General features: G+C 41.8%; 1 protein-coding gene and 1 pseudogene across 2 annotated transcripts in view; both read right to left on the bottom strand.

Moving 5' to 3' along the window:
• SH3RF2 (SH3 domain containing ring finger 2) overlaps positions 1-26422 on the bottom strand; it is a 145701-nt gene that overhangs the window by 83602 nt on the left and 35677 nt on the right. The window lies entirely within an intron of this gene.
• LOC112626532 lies at positions 1502-2290 on the bottom strand (annotated as a pseudogene).

Genomic DNA, 26422 nt, shown 5'->3' with positions numbered 1-26422 from the left:
GAAGGCACGACTAAAGCTGAGATAGGCTAAAAGCTAGGCCTCTTGTGACAAACAGCCAAGTTGTGAATGCAAAAGAAAAGTTCGTGAAGGAAATTAGAAGTGCTACCGCAGTGAATTCATAAATGAAAAGTAAGTGAAACAGCCTTCTTGCTGATATGGAGAAAGTTTGACTGGTTTGTGTAGAAGATCAAATCAGCCACAACAGACCCTCAAGTCAAAGCCTAATCCAGATCAAGATTCTAACTTTCTTTAATTCTGTGAAGGCTGAGAGAGATGAGGAAGCTGCAGGAAACAAGTTTGAAGCTGGCAGAGACAGTCTGAGGTTTAAGAAAAGAAGCTGTCTCTGTAACATAAAAATGCAAGGTGAAGCGGCAAGCCATCAATATTGAGTCAAGACCCACTGCCAGAAAGAAGACTACAACTTGCTGAAGACTCAGAACATCATTAACTTTTTTTAGTAATAAAGTATTTTAAATTAAGTTAGATATATTGTTATTTAGGCATAATGCTATTGCACACTTAATAGACTACAGCATAGTGTAAACACAACTTTTTTTTTTTTTTTGAGACAGAGTCTTGCTCTGTCGCCAGACTGGAGTCCAGTCGCACGACCTCGGCTCACTGCAACCTCCACCTCCCAGGTTCAAGCGATTCTCCTGCCTCAGCTTCCTGAGTAGCTGGGATTACAGGCGCGCATCACCATGCACAGCTAATTTTTGTATTTTTAGTAGAGACAGGGTTTCACCATGTTGGCCAGGATGGTCTCCATCTCCTGACCTCATGACCTGCCTGCCTTGGCCTCCCAAAGTGCTGGGATTACAGGTGTGAGCCACCGTGCCTGGCCAAATACAACTTTTATATGCACTGCGAAATAAAAAAAAATTGTTTGACTTGTTTTATTATGGTATTAGCTTTATTGTGGTGGTCTGGTACTGAACCTGCACTTTCTCTGGGGCATACCTGCATAATATTTTTTTCCCCATGAAACATGGATATTTTATTCCAGCTCTAGGAAATCAGCAAAAACCCCCCCCCCCAAAAAAAACAAAACAAAAACAAACAAATACGGAGGGAAACACATCTTTCCACACACCATTCTAATTTAACTGACATTAATTTGGGAAAGCTGGAGCAGAAATATATGTTTATATGTATATATATGTATGTGTTTATATACACATATATGCATTTTCAGATTTTGGTCTCACTGGAGTTCATGTCTTTTTTTTTTTTTAATAAATGCCCCTAAAGGTCATCGAATTCAAGCTAATACGTCTACCTATGTCTCCTCATCAATCATTTAATATTGTTTGCATTGCATTCACAGTTTGTGTGTTAATCACTTATGTAATTTATCAAATTGCACATTTGGAGAGGTAAGGGAAAAACTTGGTTTAAGTAATACTCTATGTATCAATTACCCATTACATGATTTTTTTCATCATTATTTGCAACCTCACACATCTGTAGTTTTCTACGTAGTCTCTCTATGCAGTCTACTTCAGCTTCCAGTGCTGTACTTATCTATATCTTCTGGGTGGGACCACCCACGATCCATGAACTTGGGGTCGGGCATGAATTGTGTAGCACCTGAGTTGGATTCTGATTTGGTCTTTGCTTCTAAGCTGAGTTCTGTTGGCAAGGCACTGCGTGTTTCAAGACGTGAGTTGTTTTTGCAGGTACTTCTATTTCGGCGGAGGATCCTAGCTTAGTTTTTTTTCTTTAGGTTTAGGGAGTGACTCATTTTTGCTACTTTTGTCCACAATGATTTAACTGCTCCAAAAATGTGCTGGTTTGTAGCATATACCTTTTCCCCTGTTACCTTAGCAATTATTACTGACCAAACTGGGTAGCAAACAGTTGCTCATAAAGTAGTCAGTCCCAGAGGATAAGTAATTTTCTTACACTTAGAACCTTTTCTCGCTGAAACCAAGCCCACCAATCGTGAAACCGTAATAACTCCCATTTTTGGAAGAAAATCTTGAGGAGGATTCTTCAGATTGACATGAGCATCTTTTCCAAATTGTACTGTATCAATTATCCCATTTTTCACAAAGACATAAACACCCTTGCACCAGCCAGTATAATGACCAGTTGCAGTGCAGATGGAAGCAAAACCCATTTGTAAATGACCAGGTTGCTCTTCAACATATTTAGACTGGAGCGGTGGTGCAGTATATATGGGGACTTGCTCTGGTATCACTAGCTTTTTGGATTCCTCTTCTTTGGCTGCATGTACACTTACAGATGCATGTATCAGACCTGCAGGCATGATTGTCAGTTTTCCCATCTACTAGCAGGGTGAAAATCTGAAACACTGACAATGGTAAATGTTGGGGAGAAAGAGGAGCAACAGGAAGTCTCATTCATTGCTGGGTGATGAAATAATCTGCACAACAAATGCCCGTGATACAAGTTTACCTGTATAACAAACCTTCACATGTACACCTGAACCCTGATGACCACCATGTCTATGACCCTTTCAGCCAAGGTTTTCAGATGACAACTGCATAATATTAATAACTAATTACTGAGCACTTCCTGTGTGCTAAGTGTGTATGTGGGCCATCTCATTTAATCTAGGTAGTCCTTGGAGATAGACACTCATTATCCCCATTTATAAGATAGGGTGACAGAGACACAGAGTGGTTTATTAACTTGCATAAGATGACACAGCTGGGAAATGGCAGATATGGGGCATGAACTCAGACTACCTGATGCTAGAACCCTTTTTCTTAATCACTATGCAAGGCACAGGGTCGTGAACTTGACTCTACATCTATGAGAGGGGAGTCAGTGACCCTTTCTGGATCTGAATACTGATTTTGAATTCTGGCTCCACTTCTTTCCATTTGTGTAATCATGGCCAAGTTACTTAATCTTTCTTAAACTGTATTCATTTATAAAATGAGCATTTGGATCATTAAGAAGCTCAGCTGAGACAAAGAAACAATTAGTCAGAGATCAATCGTCAGTTTTTAAAAAAAATCAGCTCAAGCATAATCATTTGTCAAATCAGTTGTCTAAATAATTATTTCAGTCAAATGCATTTTTACTAATTGAAATTGTTTTTTTCACATAGAAATGGCCTCACTCCAGTCTTGCTTGAAGTCTGCTTGGCAAACTGCAAGTTCTAACAGATTAAGAGGAAGTGCTTCAGTCACCTAGTGTCGTGTTTTATTTTGTGCTTTTCCAAGCAGTGGGATTATGTAATCACCTCTCATTGTAGCAGCCTTGCTATTTATAATCTTGCTATTCATGCAATGGGGTATAGAGAGGCATTAATTTAGGTCTTCATAGATCTCCTGAATCCACAATGTTCATTTGAAAAAAAAATTCCGAGCAGCTTAGTGGTAGAGATAAGACCTAACAATACTTCGCTGATGGAATGGTGGAGGTGCCCTTTTCTGCTGGTCCCGGGATACAGTAAGGGGACCCCAGGGATGAGAAAACCACAGGAACACAGCTCATCCCCAGGAAACTGGTGGACAAATGAGCAAAGATGTATGTACTAGGGGGCTTAACATAATGCTGTGGAATAAACAGGGAATTGGTTGAATAAATTATTATATACCCATACCCATACAATGAAAAACTTTGCAGTCATTAAAATTGATGTTTTTTTATAATTAATAACATTGAGCATTACTGATAATATACCATTAAGTGTAACAGAAGAGGTTAAGAACAATTATGTAGACTAGATTTTCATTATAAATACACATGTATATTTTTACCTAGGGAAAATGTTAGATGACTGTAGGCTAATATTTTAGAAGTGGTTATCTCTAAATGGTGAGATTTTTGAATGTTGAAAAAAACACTTTTTTTCCTAAATGCTTAGCTGTGTTCTCTAACTTTTCTATAATAATTGTATTGCTTATTAAAATTGGACAGTTAGAAAATGAATGAAGTTGGTGGATGAGAGGTAAAAGGTATAAGAGGAATTTAGAAAGAAAGTAAGCCAAGCTGAGTAGGATAAGCAAACTATGCAACTACCTTTTTTGAGGAAGGTGTTCCCTACCTGAGAAATAAGCAGGTAAAAGCTGGATGAGAATGGATTTCTGGGGAATGACCCAAATCTGTTAGACTCCTAGGGTTGGGTACATGAGGGAACAATAATTGTTCCTCCATATTTCTTCCTCTCAGTTTCCATTGCAATATCACATTTTTCTGGGTACATGACTACCTGGAATATTGGTCACATTTTCAGCCTTTCTGGTGATTAACTCCAGGCCAGTGTGGGAGTAAGCAACCTTTAGGAAGTGTCCTTCCTGAGTTTTCTTTTCCTCTCCTCCATCTTGCTATGTGGAACACAGACATGATCCCTAGAGCTCTAGCTGCCATCTTGAATATTGAGGATGAGGGCCACACCTAACAGGAGGGAAGAAGCCTGGGTTTCAGAGCTGCCACACCCATCCTGGATTACTTCACATCCAGACTTTTGTCTGAGAGCTAAATAAACTTCCACCTTGCTGAATGAATTGTGAGGCTTTATTATTATTATTATTTATGGAAAAAAAAACAGAAAAGAGAAAAGGAAAGAAAGGAAGAATGAAAAGATAAATAAGAAAATATCTAAGCCCCTTTGGATTTGCATGATGATAATATTAATAGCTAACCTTTACTGAGTGCTTCTTTCTTGCGCCATATTCTTTGCTAAGTGCTCTAATTCTCTTTGCTAAGCACTCTCTAATTCTCACAACAACTTTTGAGGTGTGTATTATTTCAAATGTCAATTTTTAGATTAAAAAACTGGGGATCAGAGAATGATATGGGTTGGCTGTGTCCCCACCCAAATCTCATCTTGAATTCCCACATGTTTGGAAGGGGCCTGGTGGGAGATAATTGAATCATAGGGGCAAGTCTTTCCTGTGCTGTTCTCATGATTGTGAATAAGTCCCATGAGATCTGATGGGTTTATCAAGGGTTTCTGCTTTTGTTTCTTCCTCATTTTCTCTTGCTGCTGCCATGTAAGAATTGCCTTTCACCTCCTGCCATGATTCTGAGGCCTCCCCATTCATGTGGAACTGTAAGTCCAATTAAACCTCCTTTTCTTCCCAGTCTCAGGCATGTCTTTATCAGTAACATGAAAATGGACTAATATAGTAAATCGGTACCAGTAGAGTGGGGTGTTGCTGAAAAGATACTTGAAAATATGGAAGCAACTTTGGAACTGGGTATCAGGCAGAGGTTGGAAAAATTTGGAGGGCTAGAAGAAGACAGGAAAATGTGGGAAAGTTTGGAACTTCCTAGAGACTTGTTGAATGACTTTGACAAACATGCTGATAGTGATACGAACAATAAGGTCCAGGCTGAGGTGATCTCAGATGGAGATGAGAAATTTGTTGGAAACTGGAGCAAATGTGACTCTTGTTATGTTTTAGCAAAGAGACTGACAGCATTTTGCACCTGCCCTAGAGATTTGTGGAACTTTGAACTTGAGAGAGATGATTTAGGGTATCTGGTGGAAGAAATTTCTAAGCAGCAAAGCATTCAAGAGGTGACTTGGGTGCTGTTAAAGGCATTCAGTTTTATAAGGGAAGCTGAGCATAAAAGTTTGGAAAATTTGCAGTCTGACAATGTGATACAAAAGAAAATCTCATTTTCTGAGGAGAAATTCAAGTCCACTGCAGGCTGCAGATATTTTCATAAGTAATGAGCTGAGTGTTAATTCCCAAGACGATGGGGAAAATGTCTCCAGGGCATGTCAGAGGTCTTCATGGCAGCCCCTCCCATCACAGGCCTGGAGGCCTAGGAGGAAAAAGTGGTTTCATGGGCCAGGCCCAGGGTCCCCCTGCTATGTTCAACCTAGGGACTTGGTGCCCTGTGTCCCAGCTGCTCCAGCTGTGACTGAAAGGGGCCAATATGGAGCTCAGGCTATGGCTTCAGAGGGTGCAAGCCTCAAGCCTTGGCAGCTTCCACTTGGTGTTGATCCTACAAGTACACAGAAGTCAAGAACTGAGGTTTGGGAACCTCCGCCTAGATTTCAGAAGATGTATGGAAACGCCTGGATGCCCAGGCAGAATTTTGCTGCAGGGGTGGGGCTCTCATGGAGAACCTCTGCTAGGGCAGTGCAGAAGGAAAATGTAGGGTCAGAGCCCCTACACAGAGTCCCTACTGGGACACTGCCTAGTGGAGCTGTGAGCAGATGGCCACTGTCCTCCAGACCCCAGAATGGTAGATCCACTGACAGCTTGCACTGTGTGCCTGGAAAAGCTGTAGACACTCAACACCAGCCCGTGAAAAGCAGCTGGGAGGAGGGCTGTATCCAAGCTGTCCAAGACCATGGGAACCTACCTCTTGCATTAGTGTGATCTGGATGTGAGACATGGAGTCAAAGGAGATAATTTTGGAAACTTTAAGATTTGACTGCCTTGCTTGATTTCAGACTTGCGTGGGGCCTGTAGCTCCTTTGTTCTGGCCAATTTCTCCCATTTGAAATGACTGTATTCACCCAATACCTGTACCCCCACTGCATCTAGGAAGTTACTAACCTGCTTTTGATTTTACAGGCTCATAGGTGAAAGGGATTTGCCTTGTCTTGGATGAGACTTTGAACTATGGACATCTGAGTTAATGCTGAAATAAGACTTTGGGGGACTGTTGTGAAGACACGATTGGTTTTGAAATGTGAGGCTGTGAGATACAGGAGTGACCAGGGGCGGAACAATATGATTTGGCTGTGTCCCCTCCCAGATCTCATCTTGAATTCCCACATATTGTGGGAGGGACCCAGTGGGAGGTAACTGAATTATGGGGGCAAGTCTTTCCCATGCTGTTCTTATGATAGTGAATAAGTCTCATGAGATCTGATGGTTTTACAAAGAGGAGTTCCCCTGCACAAGCTCTCTCTGCCTGCTGTCATCCATGTAAGACATGACTTGCTCCTCCTTGCCTTCTGCCATGATTGTGAGGCTTCACTAGCCACATGGAACTGTAAGTCTAATTAAACCTTTTTCTTTTGTAAATTGCCCAGTCTTGGGTATGTCTTTATCAGCAGCATGAAAATGGACTAATACAAAAAATTTAAAAGTTGCCCAAGTTCACAAGTTAGAAAATAATGAATTTAGGATTTGAACTCAGTATCCCCAAGCCAAGCCTACAATTCTTTTTCTTTTTTTGAGACAGGGTCTCACTTTGTCACACAGGCTGGAGTGCAGTGTTATGGTCTTTGCCTCTGTAGCCTCAACCTCCCAGGTTAAGTGATCTTCCTGCCTCAGCCCCACAAGTAGCTGTGACTACAGGTGTGTACCACCACGCCTGGCTAATTTTTTTGGTATTTTTTGCAGAGACGGGGTTTCACCATGTTGTTCAAGCTGGTCTCAAACTCCTAAGCTCAAGTGATCCACCCTCCTCAGCCTCCCAAAGTGCTAGGATTCTAGGCATGAGGCATTGCGCCAGGCCTGTTTCTTAAAATATAATCTGTGGTTTCCCTGTATGAGAATCTGGGAGGTGTTAAAAATGCGAATGCCTTGATCCCACCCCTGACTGATTTGATCACAATCTCTTGGAGTGGGATTCAAGTAGCTGCATTTTTATCAAGCTCCCTCACCAAGTTTGATGCTACTGAAAGTCTAAGCTATATCTTATTCTAACTCAAATGGGGGCAATGAATGGAGTTTTGACATAGGCTTTGTAAATTGCTAGCTTTCTTTCTTTCTTTTATTTTTTCTGAAAGATATTTGCCATGCAAGTAGCTTGCATATTTTAATGACTTACTGAGAGAATATATTAAACTAAAATTGCACAAAATGCTCAAATTGCTTTGAAGATGCCTAAACCTTGAAACCCTAAAATAGTACTAATTGCCTATTTTCATCTTTTCTCCATCTCCCCTCAACATAAATAAATATTGTGGGAATGAATTATATATAGATTCTATTTTTAACAAGAAGACCCTCTTTCTTGTTTCTCTCCATTTTGAATAATCCCTCCTCTGGTAGTCTCATTTTTATGTTCATACTCACAGAAAACATTGGCTTCCATAGTGCAAAGCAGGGTAGAGGGAAGCAGGAAGGGGTGGAGTGAGGGGAAGAGAGAGGGAGAGAGTGAATGACTCTGAAGAGGAAAGGAAATTAACATTTATTGGGGTTCTGCCAGGCCACCGACATTTTTCTTACATTATTGCACTACTGCACTTTCCATGTATTATTTCATTCATATGCTCTCAAAACCCTATGAAGTAGGTGGTATTACCCTATTTTATGATGAGGAAACAGAAGTTCTGAGATGGGAAATGTCACCAAACAAGGTCACACAGCCAGTGTATGGCAGATCCAAGATTGGCTGAGGCACATTTGACCTGAAAGCCTGGGTGCTTTTAACCATTCTCATTGTCTGCCATCCAGTTGAAGTCACCTAGCATGTTTTTCCATCATAAAACTCATTTGGGGCTCTGTTTTGTAATCAAAATCTGAATTGAATGTGAATGCAATTTGCTTGCTGCTGGCTGTAATAGCATGAATTATTGAACTCTAGAGCTCTCACATAAAAGTTAAGCACCTGAAGAGACTCAGCTGGTTGATTCTATCCAGTCCCCCACTGCTCTCTCAAGGGAAAAAGATTCCAAGTTCCACATCAGCTCTCACCTGTTGTATTGTTAGCAATAGCTTTTCTCACCCATCACTGTTTTCTGTCTCTATAGATGCAGGGGCGAGAAGGCACAGGGATAAAGTTTGTGTGGAGATCTCACAGTCAGATCATCACCAAACTCTTTTTCCTTGTGTATACCTAAAAAGCTTTCCTTTTCTGATATTAAAACTCAAGACTCTATGCTCCTGTAATTCGCCTATTCATTTGTCTCCTCAGTAGAGTCTGGAAGCCACAAGAGGCATGATTTTGATAGAAAGATAATGCATAGGCTTCAGAGACAAGAGCTTGCAGACTCTTTAGTAATAAAATTATGTTATTGCTTTGCCAAGCATCCCCTTCTGTAAGGAACCACCTGTTCTCTCTTTACCTTCTGATGGGCAGGTTATTCACCCTGGCCACATCATACACACAAGGGTACGTGGGCCAGGCTGGCCCGTTAGAATATCCCAAACCCTCAGCACAGTGACGAGGCATGTACCTCAATCAGGGATAATTAGTATTTTTCTCTGAGATTTGATATATAGATACTGAGAAATAATCTCTATTGCTTTTGAATTATGAGCGTTCAGGTTGTGGACCTTGGACCACCAGTGCAATATGGTGTAGTTCAACGTTGGCTATAATATTGGTGATATTTCCCAACCAGTAGATGCGCTTTCCTGAAAGAAGCTGTAGAAGGCAACAGAACTAGATATAGCAAGCTAGATAGGTAACTAGATAGCTAGAGCCCTGACAATAAAATTTGAACTCCTAGATTAAATGGTGCCTGAAGGTTATTCAGTGAGATGAGCTCTCCAATTGTCTATATCCCCAATTTACTGTTGATTACTTAAACTACTTGGAGTTATTTTTTGACACCTGAAACTGGACCAGTCCTAACTAGTATATATTTGAAACACAGAAACAACAAACTTCATAACAATGTAATATTCCAATAGCAATATTCAGAAACAGCAGGAGGTTCAGCTGCCAGTGAGTCCTGACTTTATTTCCAATTTTAAAAATAAAGGGAGGTATAGGCTGATAACAGGATAAGAGAAAAGGAATGCAAGGGGAGCAGAATCACCACAGTGACACACACAAGGGAAAAAGCAGAGCTGAGATGAGAACTCAACCTGCTACTGTGTAACGAGCTCTTTGACACACCCTGGAAATGCTTCCCACCAATTTAGAAAGGTTGGCCTGGTTCTCTCTACTCCTCGCATCAGGTGGGACCAACATCAATATGCTGAGCTATTGGCTTATCAATGGTTTACTTCCCTGAGTTGGTCATGAGATTGCCCATCACTGGAGAATGGAACCCAAAACCAACACCATCCTGGCCTTTGACCCAAGTTATTTGTCATTTCCCAGGTTAAGTTCTCTGCTGCTGGATAATTCAGGATTTGTGTCTCAAGCATCTCTGCCTCTCTATCTTTGAACACTGTACACAAGTAGGTGTTTAAGAAATGCTCAGTGAATGAATGAATGAGTGAATGACAACCTTCAAGAATTACTGTTCTCAGATACATAGAATGCATGCAAGGTTCATACATATGGTTGATAATAATTATTCAAGTGGAGATCTATTGGATGAGCTAGGGAAAAGAAGGATTGTTTTCATCATATTTTCTAAACACCCCCCAATTTTAATGATTTGGTGTTATACACACACACACAAAGGTTACATACTCAAATAAGGTTAGGTGTCACTGAATCAGCAAAGTCACACAGGTTTCTTTGCTGACTCGCTTTTCAGAAGTTTTATTTTGTGAATGTGATTTGCATAATTGCATCTGGGGCACTTTGCAGGAAGAGCCCACGTGTCTTGGGAATGCTGGGCAAGGGAAATGTAACTTCCCTGTGAGTTCACTCTACGGATGAGGTAAAGGGTCAAAAATTGTACTGTACCCTAACTTTGTAGTTGCTGCTTAACCAACGAAGCCACCTTTCCTCCCTCACTCATAGTGATAATCTTTCTGGAGCAGATTTGTTGGGAGAAATGGAGCAATTAGTAACTAGAAAGTGGTGGTTAGCCCTTGTGTATGTTTTCTCTTCTCTGGTGAGGAGGGAGACACTACGCAAACACCAGTGCTCACCCAACAGGAGGATCAGATCCACCTGGCCTTGGCAGATCCCAGATGATCCACTGCTGGGGTGCTTGAGATCAGCAGAAAGCTCACGGTGATCTTACCAAGTGGAAATCCCTAAATCCGACATTCAGATTTGAGACCAGTTTTAGAAGAAACTCTGCATGAGTTTTTTTTTTTTTTTTTTTTTTTCATAGAAAATTTTACTTCAGGAGAGGTACTAGGATGCAATAGTCAGGAACACATATGTTAGAATCACGTGGGATGTTGGTTTGCATTCTGGCTTTTGTAAATTTGGCCAAATCATTTAGCATCCCTGATCCTTAGTTTGGATCATCCAAAAATTGGGGCTAATACTATTATTTCCCTGTGCAGCAAACTCAGCGAGTCTGGGTTATCCAAACCCTGTGTATTCTGACAATAGTTTTGGCTCTTGCCTGGGAGATAACCTCTAAGTCCTTAGAATATTTTGGCTGATCAGAGAGACTTTGTCTACCTGGAGGCCTTGGGTCACACGAGATAGTCTAAACTAACAATGTGATTTATGGTGGGGGGCTTTGGGCCAAACAGTAGAAGCTTGACCTCTGGAGGGGCTGGAGACTGAGGGCAGCCACATGGGTGGTCTGAGATGGTAAATGTCATCAAACAATGAAATCTCCAGTAAAATCCTGGACAGCAAGTCTCTGGTAAAAAGAAATGCTGTCTGCATGACTCCACAGGGAGAGGACAACTGGAAGCTTTAAGGAAGCTCCTGGACTCTGCCCTAATGGGCCTTTTTCCATTGCTGACTTTAACTTATATTCTTTAACTGGAATAAACCATAACCATGAGTATAATGGCTTTGCTGAGTTCTGTGAGCCCTTCTAGTGAATCACTGAAAGTGAAGGTGGTCTTGGGACCCCTGAGCACACTTCCTCATGGCTTTGGAGACGATTGATGTGATAAACAATGTAGAGTACTTAGTGGAATGCCTGGAAAAGAATAAGTGCTCGATAAATAAGGATGCTTAGGAGAGAGGGGTAATAGGCCTGCTGTGATAGCTTCTGGTCTGACTTCCCAGCTCTACTCGTCATTCATTCCTTTTTTGCTTTCAACAAACATTTTTGAGTGCCAACCATGCCAGGTATGTTCAAGACCCTTCATGGAGCTTACAGTCTAGTTGGGGAAACAAAGATCAGACTTATAAACACACAAATAAATATATAATTACAGGCTGGAGTAAATGCTATGAAGGAAAAGAATGATGTTATGACCTCAAGGGAGGTCAGAGACTCGAGGGACGGGAAGGAACCCAACGTAGGGAAGATTCTCTTTATTAGCTGCTTATTTGTATTTGAAATTCTATTATGTTGTGTGACTTTTGTTACGTGTTTCTCTATGTATTTTAGTGTTTTCTCCATTGTATGTTCTCACTGATATGTGGGAGCTAAGCTATGAGGATGCAAACGCATAAGAATGATACAATAGACTTTGGGGGCTTCGGGGGAAGGGTGCGAGGGATAAAATACCTCAAATAAGGTGCAGTATATATTCCTCGGGTAATGGGTGCACCAAAATCTCACAAATCATCACTAAAGAACTTACTCATGTAACCAAACACCACTTGTACCCCAATAACTTATGGAAAAAATTTAAAAAAAAGAAGAATATTTTACTGTTTTCTCATTCCTGGACTATACTAGCAAGTATCTCTCTCTTTCTCTCCCCTCAGTCTTTTGCTGTGGCCTCTCTTCTTCCAGTCTTTGGTAGAATGCTAAGACATCATAGGCTCAATTTTTCTTCTTTACCTAACTCCTGCCACTTTGAGTCTGTGGGTATGACATCCTTTCCTTCCTCCTTCAAGTAAATATTAATCAAACACTGAGAATATGCCAGCCTTTATCTCTTGGTCCCTCCTCCATCAGTTCCAGGGGTTCTGCAGCAGCGAAAAGGGAAGGAAGCAGGAGTTTATACCACATGGGCAGAGAAAGAGCTGCTTATAGTCAGCAGTGCCTTTTCAGGGCTGCCATTGGCATATTTTCCTTTTTCCCTCCAAACATTTCCCTGAGATTTCTTTGGGGTGATCTCATTTCCCTGTCCTAGGAGGTAATCCAAGATATGTCTAGAGCCATATCCCTGGCTCCAAACCTAAGCTGGTTCTCAATAAATAGCCTGGGATTGTTTTTGAAATGGGCTAGATGCCAATGCCCAGAGCTGTTCAATGGGATAGGACTGAACTCCCCAAGGAAGTAAAACATTTCCCTCACCATCTCTTCTCCACCAGGGCACAGGGCACCTGTGGAGAAGGGCAAGGGGTACGTGGGAGCCTGAAGGATGAGGAAAAGCGCCATCTCATTCGGCCTGGGAGGCAATTCTGCCCTCTTTCATTATCCCCCTTTCCAGAATGAGCTTTTCCAATAGGTGTGGCACGTGGTGGGTGAGTCTTTTTCCATATGGTTTGAGAAACTGAGCCAAATACACCATGCAGAGTGAGAAAAAGTGAGTCAAACAACCCTCCCACCACTACTTCTCCCCTGGCTTAGAGGAAAAGCAAAGCTCTGGTTGCTCTACCCCGGCTTTCTCCTCTGAGAGGTTTTTGGAGCTGAAGGAGGAATGACTAATGACGTGGAGCTTCTCCTAATGCGACCAGCTGGCCTGGGGGCTGGAGGTGGTCCCTGAACGTGATTCACAACTTATACACTGTGTCCTTGAGTGAGGCACTGAACCTCTCTGGGCCTGTTTCTTCAACTGCAAAGTGAAGAAGATGAGTTTTACCATTCTTCCCAACTCTAAAGATAACAGACATTTATTTATTTATTTATTTGAGACAAGTCTTGCTCTGTTGCCCAGGCTGGAGTGCAGCAGTGCAATCATGGCTCACCGAAGCCTCAAACTCCTGCGCTCAAGAGATCCTCCTGCCTCAGCCTCCAAAGTAGCCAGGACTACAGGCACATGCCACCATGCCCAGCTAATTTTTATTTTTGTTTTGTAGAGATGGGGTCTTGCTATATTGCTCAGGCTGGTCTCAAATGCCTGGGCTCCCTCTTCAGCCTCCCAAAGTACTGGGATTATAGGCATGAGCCACTGTACCAGACCCAGAGCTTTTTAAAGGTGAATTATGAAAGCTCCAGGAGTATCTTTGAAATACATCAGAAATAAAGGTGACAGGTGAGATGAAATCAAATTGGCAAAATGGTAATAACTGTTGAAACTTTAGTCATGGGTTGAAGGCAGTTCATTACATTCTCTGCTTTTCATTATTCTGCAGAGTTGATTATTCTCTCCACTTTCGTGTATGTGGTCCTCCTCAAAATTGCCAGTGAGGTAAAGGTGCCACAGCCTGATAGGCTGTTGTGTGAGGAATGAAGTAACTGTAAATACTCCCAGGCCCTTGGGGAAAATGACCTGGAAGAGAAGATCTGAAGGGGCTGGGCTTGTCCTCAATTGTCAAAAAGTTACATCTTGATTTCAAGTAGTTTACTTCTTAATTAATCTCCATCTTTTAAGGTTTACATGTTTGTATGTGTGAATATTTACACTTATTTGCAGTTTAATTTTGTGATACCAAAGGAAAAAGCCTAGCATGACCCTTGTTGGGGACCACAAGCCCTGGGAAGTTGAACTTCTTCCCTCTCAGTTCAGTGGTCCATGAAGCCAAGACGTTTTTCTTTTTTGAGACAGGGTCTTGCTCTGTTGTCCAGGATGGAATGAAGTGGTGTGAACATGGCTCACTGAAGCCTGGTCCTCCTGGGCTCAAGTGATCCTCCCACCTCAGCCTCCCAAATAGCTGGGACTATAGGCATGTGCCAACATGTTCAGCTAATTTTTTAATTTTTTGGAGGGACAGGGTCTTTCTATGTTGCCCAGGCTGGTCTTGAGCTCCCAGGCTCAAGCCATCTTCCCACCTCTGCCTCCTAAAGTGCTGGGATTACAGGCATGAGCCACCATGCCAAATCTTGGCTGAAGCCAAGATTTTTAATCACCAAGACTTTCTGCAAATCTGAAGTTTGCCTCTTTCAAATCAAAATTCAGAGCATTCTTCTCATTTATACCAAGTGAAATAGACATGACCTTGGAGAAGAAGTGCCCTGCCTGCCTATAGAGCTAAACTTCATGGAAGGAGCAAGTGACTGTGCATCAGAGGCATGCTAAAGACTCACACACCATTTGTCCACTGGACATAAGGTCATTTCTTTCAACAAAAAGTCTGAACTTAGGAAAACCTCCTGAAAGTCTCCAAGAAATGGAAAAGATCACTGATGGGTAAGTTATAGAAGTTATTTGCAATCATTTTTCACTCTGAGATAGAGCCAAAAGTCTTCCTTAGGAATATGAGATATGGCGGAATATATGACAGTTTTCTTTTCCATAAGGTTATATCTACATAGGTGCCAATATCTTTGGCATTGTTCGCTGAGTCTTTTGCATCTTTATCTTCAGAAAGCCTTTCCTGTCTCCTTCCCCAAAGGCTGGGTTGGGTCTCCCTTTTTTGTGAGCCATTGCACCCTATACTTCCCCTATCATAACACTCAACACCCTGCATTGCAACTGCTGTTTTACTTGTCTGTTTGCACACCAGATTGTGAGCTCTGTAGCAGCAAGCCTTATGACTTATTCATCTTTATACTCCCTACTTCCACTCATTCATTCAACAAAAAAGTACTGAGTGCCTACAATAAATGAGACAGACACAATATCTGCCTTTATGGGACTTACATTGTAGTAGCATCTAGTAAGCACTCATTTATTTGTTAAACAAACAAATGGATGAGTAAATCAATAAATGAATATTAAATCACACTATACCAGTTAAATCCAACCCAAACTTTGGTATTTAGTCAACGCTACTCTTAACAAAATAACTCCAACATACCCAACTAGTTATTTCCCCAAGATTGGGGAGTATCCAAGCACGCTAGCCAAAGATAAATATAGTATTTTTCTAGGCCACCCTTTAAAAAGGCTCCATTATTTAAAACATGCCTTGAGCTATATCTACATCCCAGTTTTTCCAGTGGGTACTTGCCTTGGAGACTCTCGCTTGTTGAAGACTTTTTCTTTCCCACATGCCCTCTGCACTGGGTGTATAATCGCCACTGCAGGCAACCATGATGAGTGACAAAAAGTGCCAGCTGGCAGCTCCAGCAAAGGGAACAGGAGAGAGCAAGGAGGTATCTTTTTCTGCCTATTCAGAACATTGAAACTCAATTTATCGCTGGCCTCATGAGCCAAAGAAAGTAGCTCTCAGCAGCTGTTGATCTGAGAGGCTCCAATCTCATTTCCATGAGCTGGGTGTCATTGATACTCATCTGGCTTGTCTGGGAATGAATTGGCATGAAGGAGTCTTCCTTTTTTCATCCCTGAGGCTTTGGGTGGGCCTGTTACAAATGGCAGAAAGAGTTATATGGTCACTCTTTGAAAATCATGCCAAAGACTTTCTTGTTTTTGTTGTGAGCGGACATTCCTTAATAACTGCTGCCCTGGGGTTCTACTCTTCTCATTGCTTTCACCCTCACTCAATAAAAGGTGGTAAGTGAGCTCTCAAAAAAAAAAAAAAAAAAAAAAAAAGGCTCTGGTTTGTAGCATTTGCCAATTTCCCTGGTATAAATACTCCTATTTTGGCTACCAACAGACATTGCTGAATGTGAAGTTGGGAAGAGATGTGCCCTATTGCCTCCTAAGAGCTGGTAGAAGCTGGCTCCAAAACACCACTACCTAGCTCTCTAATTCACACTTGTTCCAGAGTGAAAGATTGCTTCTGGCTAGCACCATTGCCTTTCTACAACTGGGATTTTAGGATACAGTGTATTCTTTTGCATCTGCTATGTCACTGGGCTCTAATCATGACATTGTGGGGTATTATGCCTATTTGGTGGATCTAGAATTCTTAAGATCTAGAATAGATCTTAAGAATATTCTTTCTACACTCCACCCTCTCCCTCTCCTCCCCAATCGCCACTTATCTTTTAGATCTCAGCTTAAATATCGCATTCCCGAATGTCCATGTCAGGGTCAGGTTTCCATGTGCTTTTTTGATGCTCTCACGTGCTCTCATGGTGGAATTTGACCAGTGGTGTTGAAGTGGCTTGCTTATTTATCTGCCTCCTTCACCGACTGTAAACTTTGTGAGGACAGAAACTTCTACCCAGCCCACCACTAATCTCAGTGCCTAGTGCAGTGTCTGGCCCAATATTGTGAGAAGGAATGAATCCATGAATGATGGTCTTAATTTCAAAATTTCCAAATATGTCCTACCCGAACCCCCAAATACCAATTTCTTCATAGATTGGTTAAGGTTTTCAAGAATGAGGGGAGGCTCCTGCTAGAATGCATGGTCAGCCAGACTTCTCTGTGGGCTGGGTGCAGGTGTTCGCCTCCTCTCTCTTGACATGGATCCTCGGCTTTGCAAAGTGTCACAGAAGCAAGCTGAGAAACCTGTTTGGTGTGCTATGAAATGTACTCATTACCTGCATGCCAAGACAAAGATATAGTCAGGAAGAAGCCTCCAGAAGCACCTGCACCTTGATGAGAGGATCAATGTTTATGAATATCCTGGAACCAGCATGTCCTATAATCATTGCAAGACTGAGCCTTACGGATTAGCATGGATTCCCTCCACTTTCCTTCTAGGAGGCTAGGAAAGGGTCCAGCTGCTTTGCATGCTGCGGAGCTGCTGACCTTTTGTCACCACAGAATGTCATACATACCTGAGGCACTCATGCAAATACTTAATCATCTTCTGTAAATACAGCCACTGCCACTTAAAACAGGCAGAAGTAGAGTCTGCCACACATTAGTTACTTCCCTTACATTACGTAAGCCTGCAATACAGACAAGTAATGCAGACTTCAGGGTGTTCAGCTTTGTTCTCAAGCGCATATGAGAAAAAATAATTTAACAATTATCAGAGGATTCCATGATGCCTCCAGAAGCACTGCTGTTCAATAACACTATCTGCCGTAGTGGAAATGTGCTATTCTATGCTCTTCAATACAGCAGCCACTGCCCGTGTGTGGTTATTGAACATGTGCCATGTGCTAGTGTGACTGAGGAATGGAATTTCAAATTCTATTTATTTTTAATTATTTAAATTTGAAGAGCTGCATGTGGCTAGTGGCTACTGTGTTAGACAGCATAGTTCAAGATCTAACTATCACTTACAAGAAACACAGAGACTGATGAACATGTGAAATAACAACACAGGGACGCAATAGGAAAAATTCAGAAAGTGGGAAACTACAAGGCAAATGACCCAATCTCTCTAATAAACTGCATGGGAAAAAGCAAGAGGAGGTATGTGTATGGGGGAACCTAGAGCTTAAGAGATTTAGGAAGTTTATCAGCCAGCTGCAATGTGTGGACCTTGCTGAATCCTGATTCAAACAAACCATCAAAAAATTATGAGACCGTCTGGGTGCAGTGGCTCATGCCTGCAATTCCAGTACTTTGGGAGGCTGAGGTGGGAGGATCACTTAAGCCTAGGAATTCAAGACCAGCCTGGGCAACATGGTGAGACCCTGTCTCTACAAAAAGTAGCCAAAAAAATTAGCTGGGTGTGGTGGTATATGCTTGCAGTGTTAGCTACTTGGGAGGCTGAGGTGGGAGGATCACCTGAGCTCAGGAAGCTGAGGCAGCAGTGAGCCATGATCATGCCACTGCACTCCAGCCTGGGTGACAAAGCGTGACCCTGTCTCAAAAAAAGAAAAAAGAAAAAAAATCATGAAGCCATTGAGGAAATTTGGACACTGACTGCATATGTGAAGACATCAAGAAATTTTTAGATGTGATAATAGTGTTGAGGTTATGCTAAAAAATAGAATCTTCATCTTTTAGAGGCAGCTCCTGACATATTTACCAATGAAAGAGTATGATGTGTGGGCTTTGCCTCAGTTTCATCCGGTAGCGGGAGGAAGTGAATGGGATATAGATGCAGTACGATTGACCTTATGTTGATAATTGTGGAGGCTGGGTGATAGGTATATAAGCATTCATTATTATTATTTTCTCTATTTTTATATTTAGAAATATTTATAAGAAGTTTGAACAATCAAATCATCAGAATAATCCTAATGTTGGTGTGACAGTATGGGCAAAAAGCCCCTTCCTTGAATATTGGGAGCTTAAAATTTCACAGTGAGGAGTAACTGGGTACATTGGTCAAGATTTACATTATGTGTTTTCTTTGACTTACAAATCCTAAAAATCCTAGTTTTAGGAATTTCTCCCATAGACATATGCTAGAATCTATGTAAAAGATCGTGGAGTGCAGGATCATTTATAATAGTGAAGAATTAGAAATAGCCTAAGTGTCCTTCTGTTGTGGATTAAATAAACGATAGCAAGTAACTACTGTGGAATGCTAAGCAGCTTTAGCGAGAATGAGATAGACTGGTGTGGACTGTCATGAGAAAGATTCATGATCTAGTCTCAGGTTTAAAAGAAAAGCAAGTTGCAAAAAAATATGTACACTCTGATCCGATACAAAATACATATGTGTATGTGTACACAAAGATAAAGCCTCGAAAAACATACACCTAATTGATCTGGGGAGGGGAGGAGTTTACAACTGCCTCGTTACCTGTGGATGTCAATTAGCTTCAACTTTTGTCACTTGTTACTATGAATAATCAACAGCTGGTCCTCCCATCAGGCACCCTTGCCCTTTCTCCTAGAAGAAAATGAATGTGTCTTCTGGGACAGAGAGGTTTCATCCAACACACACTGTTCATCCCTACTTCCAAAGTAGGGCACGTTTCAGAAGTTTATCTTATGATAATAGCTCCCAATTACTGAGCGTTGACCCGTGCTGAGCATTGGGCTAATGTCCCTGTTGCCTTAGAGGCTCTGGAGTAAATTCAGATTCTCCCACTTGCCGCTGTGTCACTTTGGACCAGTTACTTCAGCTCAACTTCCTCATGTATAAAATGGAAGGAATATCATTACCTATTGTATGGTTTTGAGAAGTCAGTGAATAATGCATACTAAGTGCCTGGTGGATAGATATAAATACTCAATAAAAGTCCACTATCATTTTCTCACTTCAACCTTCCAACAATTCCCTAAGAGGTAAACACTATTATTCATCCATGTGACAGATGAAGAAACTGAGTCTTAGAGACAGTGGTGTGCTGGAGCCAGCTTCCATGGGCTTGTGAAAGCCAATTGTTAAATTTTCACAAGTTTTTGGAGTTGGCAGACATCAGGTTGATAGTTTGAAAGTAGCCATGATGGGGTATTTCTGCCGTGAAAATGAGCAAACCCACTTCCCCCACAGAGCCACTTGTTAAACATTTACCAGCACACCACTACTTACAGCAGTAAGATAACTTATCTGGGGCCCCATGGCTCACCGTGGTAGAGACTAGTTCTAGCTAATTCCAAAGGTCTTGTCTGGATATTTGTAGATATGCTTTGTTTGAATAAAGCTCTCTTTAAAAGTAACTCTTATCTCCTGGAAAGGCTCTTTAACGTCACGTCCCTTGACAGTGATTCTCAAATTTTTAGGGTGCATTGGAATCACTTGGAGGGCTTGTTGCAATACATTGCTGGGTCCTACCCCAAGAGTTTCTTCTGCAGTAGGTCTGGGGTGGGGCCCATGAATTTGCATTTCTAGCCAGTTCCGCCAGGTGACAGTAATCCTGCTGGTCTGGGGACCACACTTTGGGAACCATTGTTCTAGTGCAAAATCTGAAGTTTTGTGCTATAAACCTTGCCATAATCTTACTTAGGGCCAGGACTTTTGAGTTCTTTTCCAACAGAATTTAGATTCTAGGCCCCGAGTTTTTCACAGGTGACCATTTTGGTAGGATATCTGTGTTCCCAGAAGTTTGAGCACAGAAGAACAGGAACCCAATCTTGGTGCCTGTTTCTCCAGTTGGCCCCCATTTAGCTCTGGCGGGTATCCCAGGAGCCAGGGCCTGTCCCCACACACAGCAGGAGGCAAATGAAAAAAGGAAGATTTCAAAGTCTATCTTTAAAACCTGGCAGAAAGCTGCCCTATAATTACCCTAAGTGAACTAGTTACAACTTCTCTGGTATTGATGTAGGATTATTATGAGATTGTTCACACAGTCTGGTGGAATTCAGCTAATGAATTTAGAGGTTTTTGTTTTGTTTTGTTTTGTTTTTTTCTTAAAACCACCCTCCTAACCACCTCCTGCCTCCTAAATATTGTAGAAAACAAAACCAGGAAGGAAAATGAGGTAAACCCTGAATGAATGTTCTCAATCAGAACATGTTTATTTACTGAAATGATTGCTGCTTTTGGAAGTGCAACTTGCTAAGTCTGGTTTTCTAACTTAAGTATTTCATTTTTCACAAACACTTAGATAGGGCATGTGGAGTAGATGAAGCAGGAGGGCATGAAGACATATATAAAATACCCTGTGGACATCGCTGCAAAGGAATCTAGAGAAGCTAAGGTGGGGTGGGGCGTTGGCCATCCCAAGTTTGCAGAGATTTGACTTATCCCTGCAACCAGGTTCTATGAATGTGCTGGCCAGTGATGTAGAAGGAATAGACCAGGGTGAGGGCTCTGGTGGCCACTTTTATAATCTTAGGTTTGGGAGATAGGAAAGGTACCCTTGGCTTAAAATGTACCAAGGGCTTATACCATATGGACTTGCTTTCATTTAGGGTATCTGATTTCAGGAATATGATTTTTTGCAGATAATTGGAATCCCAGTTTCTTGAGAGTAGGAACCAAATCTTACAAATATTTCTGGCCCTATGTTCCTGAGCACACAATTAGTGTGTAAGAATCTCAACAAATGCGTATGAATGACAGGATATTAATTTGGAAAGAACAAGGGTTTTAGAGTCAGTGATTTGCTTTCAAATCCCATCTATACTTTCTATCTGTGTGACCTTAAGCAAGTCATTTAACTTTTTTGACACACAATTTCCTCATCTGTGAAACAGGGGTCAATCAATCAGTCCACAAAATTTACTGACTGCCTGTGTGTGCCAAAACTGTTCTAGATACAGGAGCTACGTTAGGGAACAAGGCAGTTAGAATTTCTGTGCTTGAGGTATATGTGTATGTAGCATTAGAGCCTATCTCAAGCTGCTTCTTGGGAAGGCTAAATGTGAGCTAAGGGCCAAATCCTGGGTTCAAGTCCTGCCTCTACCACAAACTAGCTGTGACATCTCAGCAAGCTGATGGTAATAGGACCAGCCATATGGGGACACTGTAAGACCCACCACATGTCCATACCTGTCTTTGTGTACATTTGGATAGGGCATCTTTTTGAGCACAGGAGTTACCTGAAAAGGCACTCTTACCATGGGGCTGATGTGGTCCCATTTCAGAGCTTGGTAAGCAGAGCTGAATTCAGCCTACAGAGTACTTTCTTGGCTGGGAACCTTGCACAAATACATGTAAAGGCCCTAGAACTGTGCCTGGCATATAGTAAGTACTCAATAGGTACTAGCTTTGATTACTGTATGTGATAAGAATTAATGTAAGCAAGGCATCAATAGTATATGATTGGTGTTCAATAACTGTTAGTTCCCTTCCTCATGGTCTGTGGAAAAATAGTAACCATATATGTCAGAACAAAGTGTAGGTGATAAGCGACTATAGCTTTCCTTGTCTTTTGTTTTAGCATGTGCAGGAGGTAGTTGGGCCTAAGAAAAAGAGCCCTGGACTAGGAATCAGAAGATATTGTTCTTGCCCCAGCTCCCCCTTGCTTGGCCTCTGCCAATGCAACTTTCACCAAGCCTCAGTTTTTCCATCTGTAAATGAGATGAAGGTGTGGGCTGGCTGAGGTCATGAGCTGGCATGATCACATGAGTGCATTTCACTGTAACAATTTCTTTCTTTGCCTAGAGTGTGTATAGACAAATAAGGGCATGAGCCAGACTCGGGGGAAGGGGAGACTGCATGAGTGAGTCTTAGAAGGACTTCCTCTTCCAACAAGCCTTATTATACAGGCTCTAATTGAGATCACAGGATTTGCCCACACAGTGGGTGACCTCTATATGGTGTCAAATGACCTTTAACTGAGAACCATGGGGGAGAACTGGCTAGGAAGCCCAGCTGTTAATCGATGGCTTAGACATGCAAGGTTTTGTATTATGTTCTAATCTTGCCTGGGCTAGCTATGTGACAGTGGCTATGTCACTTCCGGTCAATATGGTCTAAGATTCTATCCAGCTCAGATATTCTATCAGTCAATGACTGATACCTTCCGTTTTTCTTGACTTTTCTAGTTAGAACTAGTTCAAATTCCTAATCAGGCACTTGAATGAGGCATTCTTTCTTTCAATTTAGGGAGTGAAACTACTAGGTGGTTTCCAAGCGACAGTCAGTGTTTTAGACTTTAGGCAAGTACATTTCCAAAACCCCCTTTTTTGTTTTTCCTTCTTAATTCCATTAGTTTGCAAAATAGCTAATAAAAGTCACCATTTATTGAGTTTGTTGTGGGTCCGGAACTGGGCTACATTAGATACATTAACTCACTCAGTCATTACAACCAGCTGATGAGGCAGGTATTACTACCATTTTACAGGTGAAGAACTGGAAGCTCAAGGAGGTGAACTAACTTGCCTACGGTCACACAGCTGATATGTAAGTGGTGGGGTCTGAGGCCAAATCCTGGCCTCTTTCCCCTGCAATATCCTGCATTTGTTAATTATTCCTCTTTATGTAGCATTATGTGAAGTGGCTTCTCTATTGTAGTTGTTCAATATTCTAAGTCGATTAATGTTCCACAAATATTTACTAAAAACCCACCTCGTTGCAAAAGAAGATTCTCCATTGGTGTGTATGTGACCTGTCATTATCTTATGCAAGCTGTATAATGATGTATGTGAGGCAACACCATTGATCTCTTATTGAGTGCCTACTGTAAGTAACATTTATTGGTTAATTGATACTGTGTCTTAATGTACTATCTCATCTAAGCCTTACAACAATCCATGAGGCAGGGCCTCTAATTATCTCCAGTTTACAGATAAGGGACGTGAGGCACAGAGCAGGGATTTGTCTACAGCCCTGCAGCTCCACAGCTAGGCACTGCCCCAGGTAGGGGAATGATTCAACATCTTCTCTTTCCTTTGGTTCTCTGCCCAGGGTCCAGTGGCCCCGTGTTTAAGTTTGAACTTAATACGGTTAATTGCTTGGTTAGACTCTAGCAGGGTTGACTGTGAACCACCAAGATCACAGATGATCTTGCTCACCTCCCACTCTGGAAAGATGGGCTTGGAAGTGCACAGAGGGAATCAGCTGGGGCCGTTACCAAGTCAAAGAGTGCAGGCTGTTGGGGTGGGAGCTGGGACTAGCACACCTGCCTCTCCTCACTTGGTAGAAGGGGGATCTGATATCCAAATACCTTTCTTTCCTCTCACTGCTGTGAGTCACCTTGTGTCTGCATGAGGAGGCTTCCCGTGATGTCTGCAGCTGCTCCTCTAAGACAAGAGACTTGGCCAATTAAGAGGAGTCAAGGATGTGCCATATTCAACCAGCCCTCTTAGAGTAAATGTTGGAAAAGTCTAGTTTCCAACGACTAATGCTGAGTGGCACTTTTGGAGCCATTTTGTTAAAGTGGCTATTGGGAAACTGAGCTCCGGTGTCAGTTGGGAAGGATGCAGTGTACAGAAATAGAACAGGACATTGTAAATGAGCCATGAAAAACAAACCCAGGCCCTGGCCTGGCTGCCTGGGCCCAGATGTGCTCCCACAGAAGCTTGGCAGAACATGCGTGTAGGGCACTGCCTGGATGAGCCAGGTGTCTCCAAGGTTCTGGACACAGCTTGGCTGTAGTGTTTGGCTCCAGGTTCTGAAACTCAGGTTGGCCAGAAAAGAGTTCAGACACATGAGACTCATCTGTGGTCCCACAGGCTTCAGTTCTAGATTCTATTTTTTTAATTGGGTGGTTCTTGGGAAAACCAATTCAATATATTGTAGACCTACACATTTCCTTATTGATTGTCATCTCTTTTAGGAATAACTTTGCATATGTTTTGAAGCTCTGTTATCTTTCATTTCTCCATCTTTCCTTTTCTCCTTTTCTCTTCCTTCTCCCACCTCTCTTAAAGTGTAGTAGGTAAAGCTTAGGCTATAGAGTCTAGTAGAAACAAGTGTGACTCCTAGTTTTACTTTTTGCACTGTACAACCTCAGGAAACTTGCTTCACGTCTCTGAATTCGAGTTTTCTTTTTTTGTAAATGGTTATAATGGTAACACCTACCACATGGGGTTTGGAGAAAGATTACATAATAAAATGCATATGAAGATAACTGGCACAGTACCTTGCACATAATATATGGTTAATAAATGCTATAGATACATTCTTCTTCTCCCTCTATTTTTATTTTCTTCTTGCTCTCTTCTTTTCCTTCCCTTCATATCCATCTTTGGCACACAGACTCTAAGGTGGCCCCCGTGATCTCTACCATGACCAAAGGTGCTCATGCCCCCATGAAATTCCTTCTCCTTGAATGTAGGTGGTATCTGTGACTTGTTTCTAATCAATGGAACATAGCAAAGGTGATGAGATATCACTACCCTATGATTAATTCATGTTATATAAGATTCCGTCTTGCTAGACATTCTCTCCCTTGCTGGCTTTGAAGAAGTGGCTGTGTTAGGAGGTCACACAGCAAAGAGCTGAGGATAATCTCTAGGAACTGAAGGCAGCTTCTAGCCAACAGCAGGCAAGAAGCCTGGGTTCTCAGTGTTACAGCCACAAGGAAATGTTCTGACTACAACCTGAGCAAGCCTGGAAGTGAACCCTTCCTCAGTTGAGCCTCCTGATGAGACTCCTACCCTGGCCAACCTCTTGATGGCAAAGGATTCAGCTAGACTGTGTCAGACTCCTGATCCACAGAACCTATGAGATAATAAGTGTGTGTTGTTTTATGCCTCTAAATTTGCAATAATTTGTTACACAGCATGGAAAATGAGTGTCCCTTCTTTTCCAGTTCTCCCTCACCCCTTTTTACTCATTCACAACTTCCATAATTCTTCCTCATCTCTTTCCACTCATTCACAAGCTCCATAATAAAATCACATGTCTAAGTAGAAAATGCAGTAGAACCACTTCCATATATCGCTTACTGAACTATTTAGGAGAAAACTATTTTGTCTTAAGGTCAAAAACAAAAATAAAAAACCCACAAAGAATAGAATTGAATTTGGTTGAACGGGCTCAAGAATCCTTGGAGAAAGACATAGGGAAGCTGCAGTCATTTTTATGGCATAATGGAAGCACTGTCTCTTTCTTCCTATATGGGCCAACAGAGAATTCTACGACTTCTCATTCTTCTTAAAAGGATAAACCTGTTTTGGGACATTTCAATATCCACTGCATAAATGACTCAGAACTTGAAAGAGTGAAAGAGCCTCAAAAGACTTACTTTTGTGGGAAGTTCAACTGGTTTCTGACTCACTGTTTTTTTGGGTGGTGTGGAAGACACTGTTGAAAATGCCCAGTTCTGAAATGATCATATCATTTTCCCATGCAGAACTCTTTAGCAGTCTCCCCACTGTCCCCAAGATAAAGTCCAGACCCCTTAATTTGGCTTAAGGGTCATTGCCAACTTCTTTAGCTTCATTGTTTCCCTTTCTGCCTCTGATTTCTGAGTTCTGTCTTACTTTAGAGCCTTTGTACATGCTGTTCCTCTGCTCTGAAACCACTTTTATTTTTTCAACTGGCTAATTCTTCATCATCTTTCAAGTCCCAGTTGAGGAGTCATTTACTCTAGAAAGCCTTTCCTGACTCCCAAGCACGGGTCAGGTGTCTTTCCCTTTCCTTCCCTAGCCATAGGCTTCATTAT

This window comes from Theropithecus gelada, chromosome 6 (assembly GCF_003255815.1).
Source record: "Theropithecus gelada isolate Dixy chromosome 6, Tgel_1.0, whole genome shotgun sequence".
NCBI classification, from domain to species: Eukaryota; Metazoa; Chordata; class Mammalia; order Primates; family Cercopithecidae; genus Theropithecus; species Theropithecus gelada.
The sequence above is the reverse complement of the archived record's forward strand: the minus strand, read 5'-3'. Positions and strand labels throughout refer to the sequence as shown.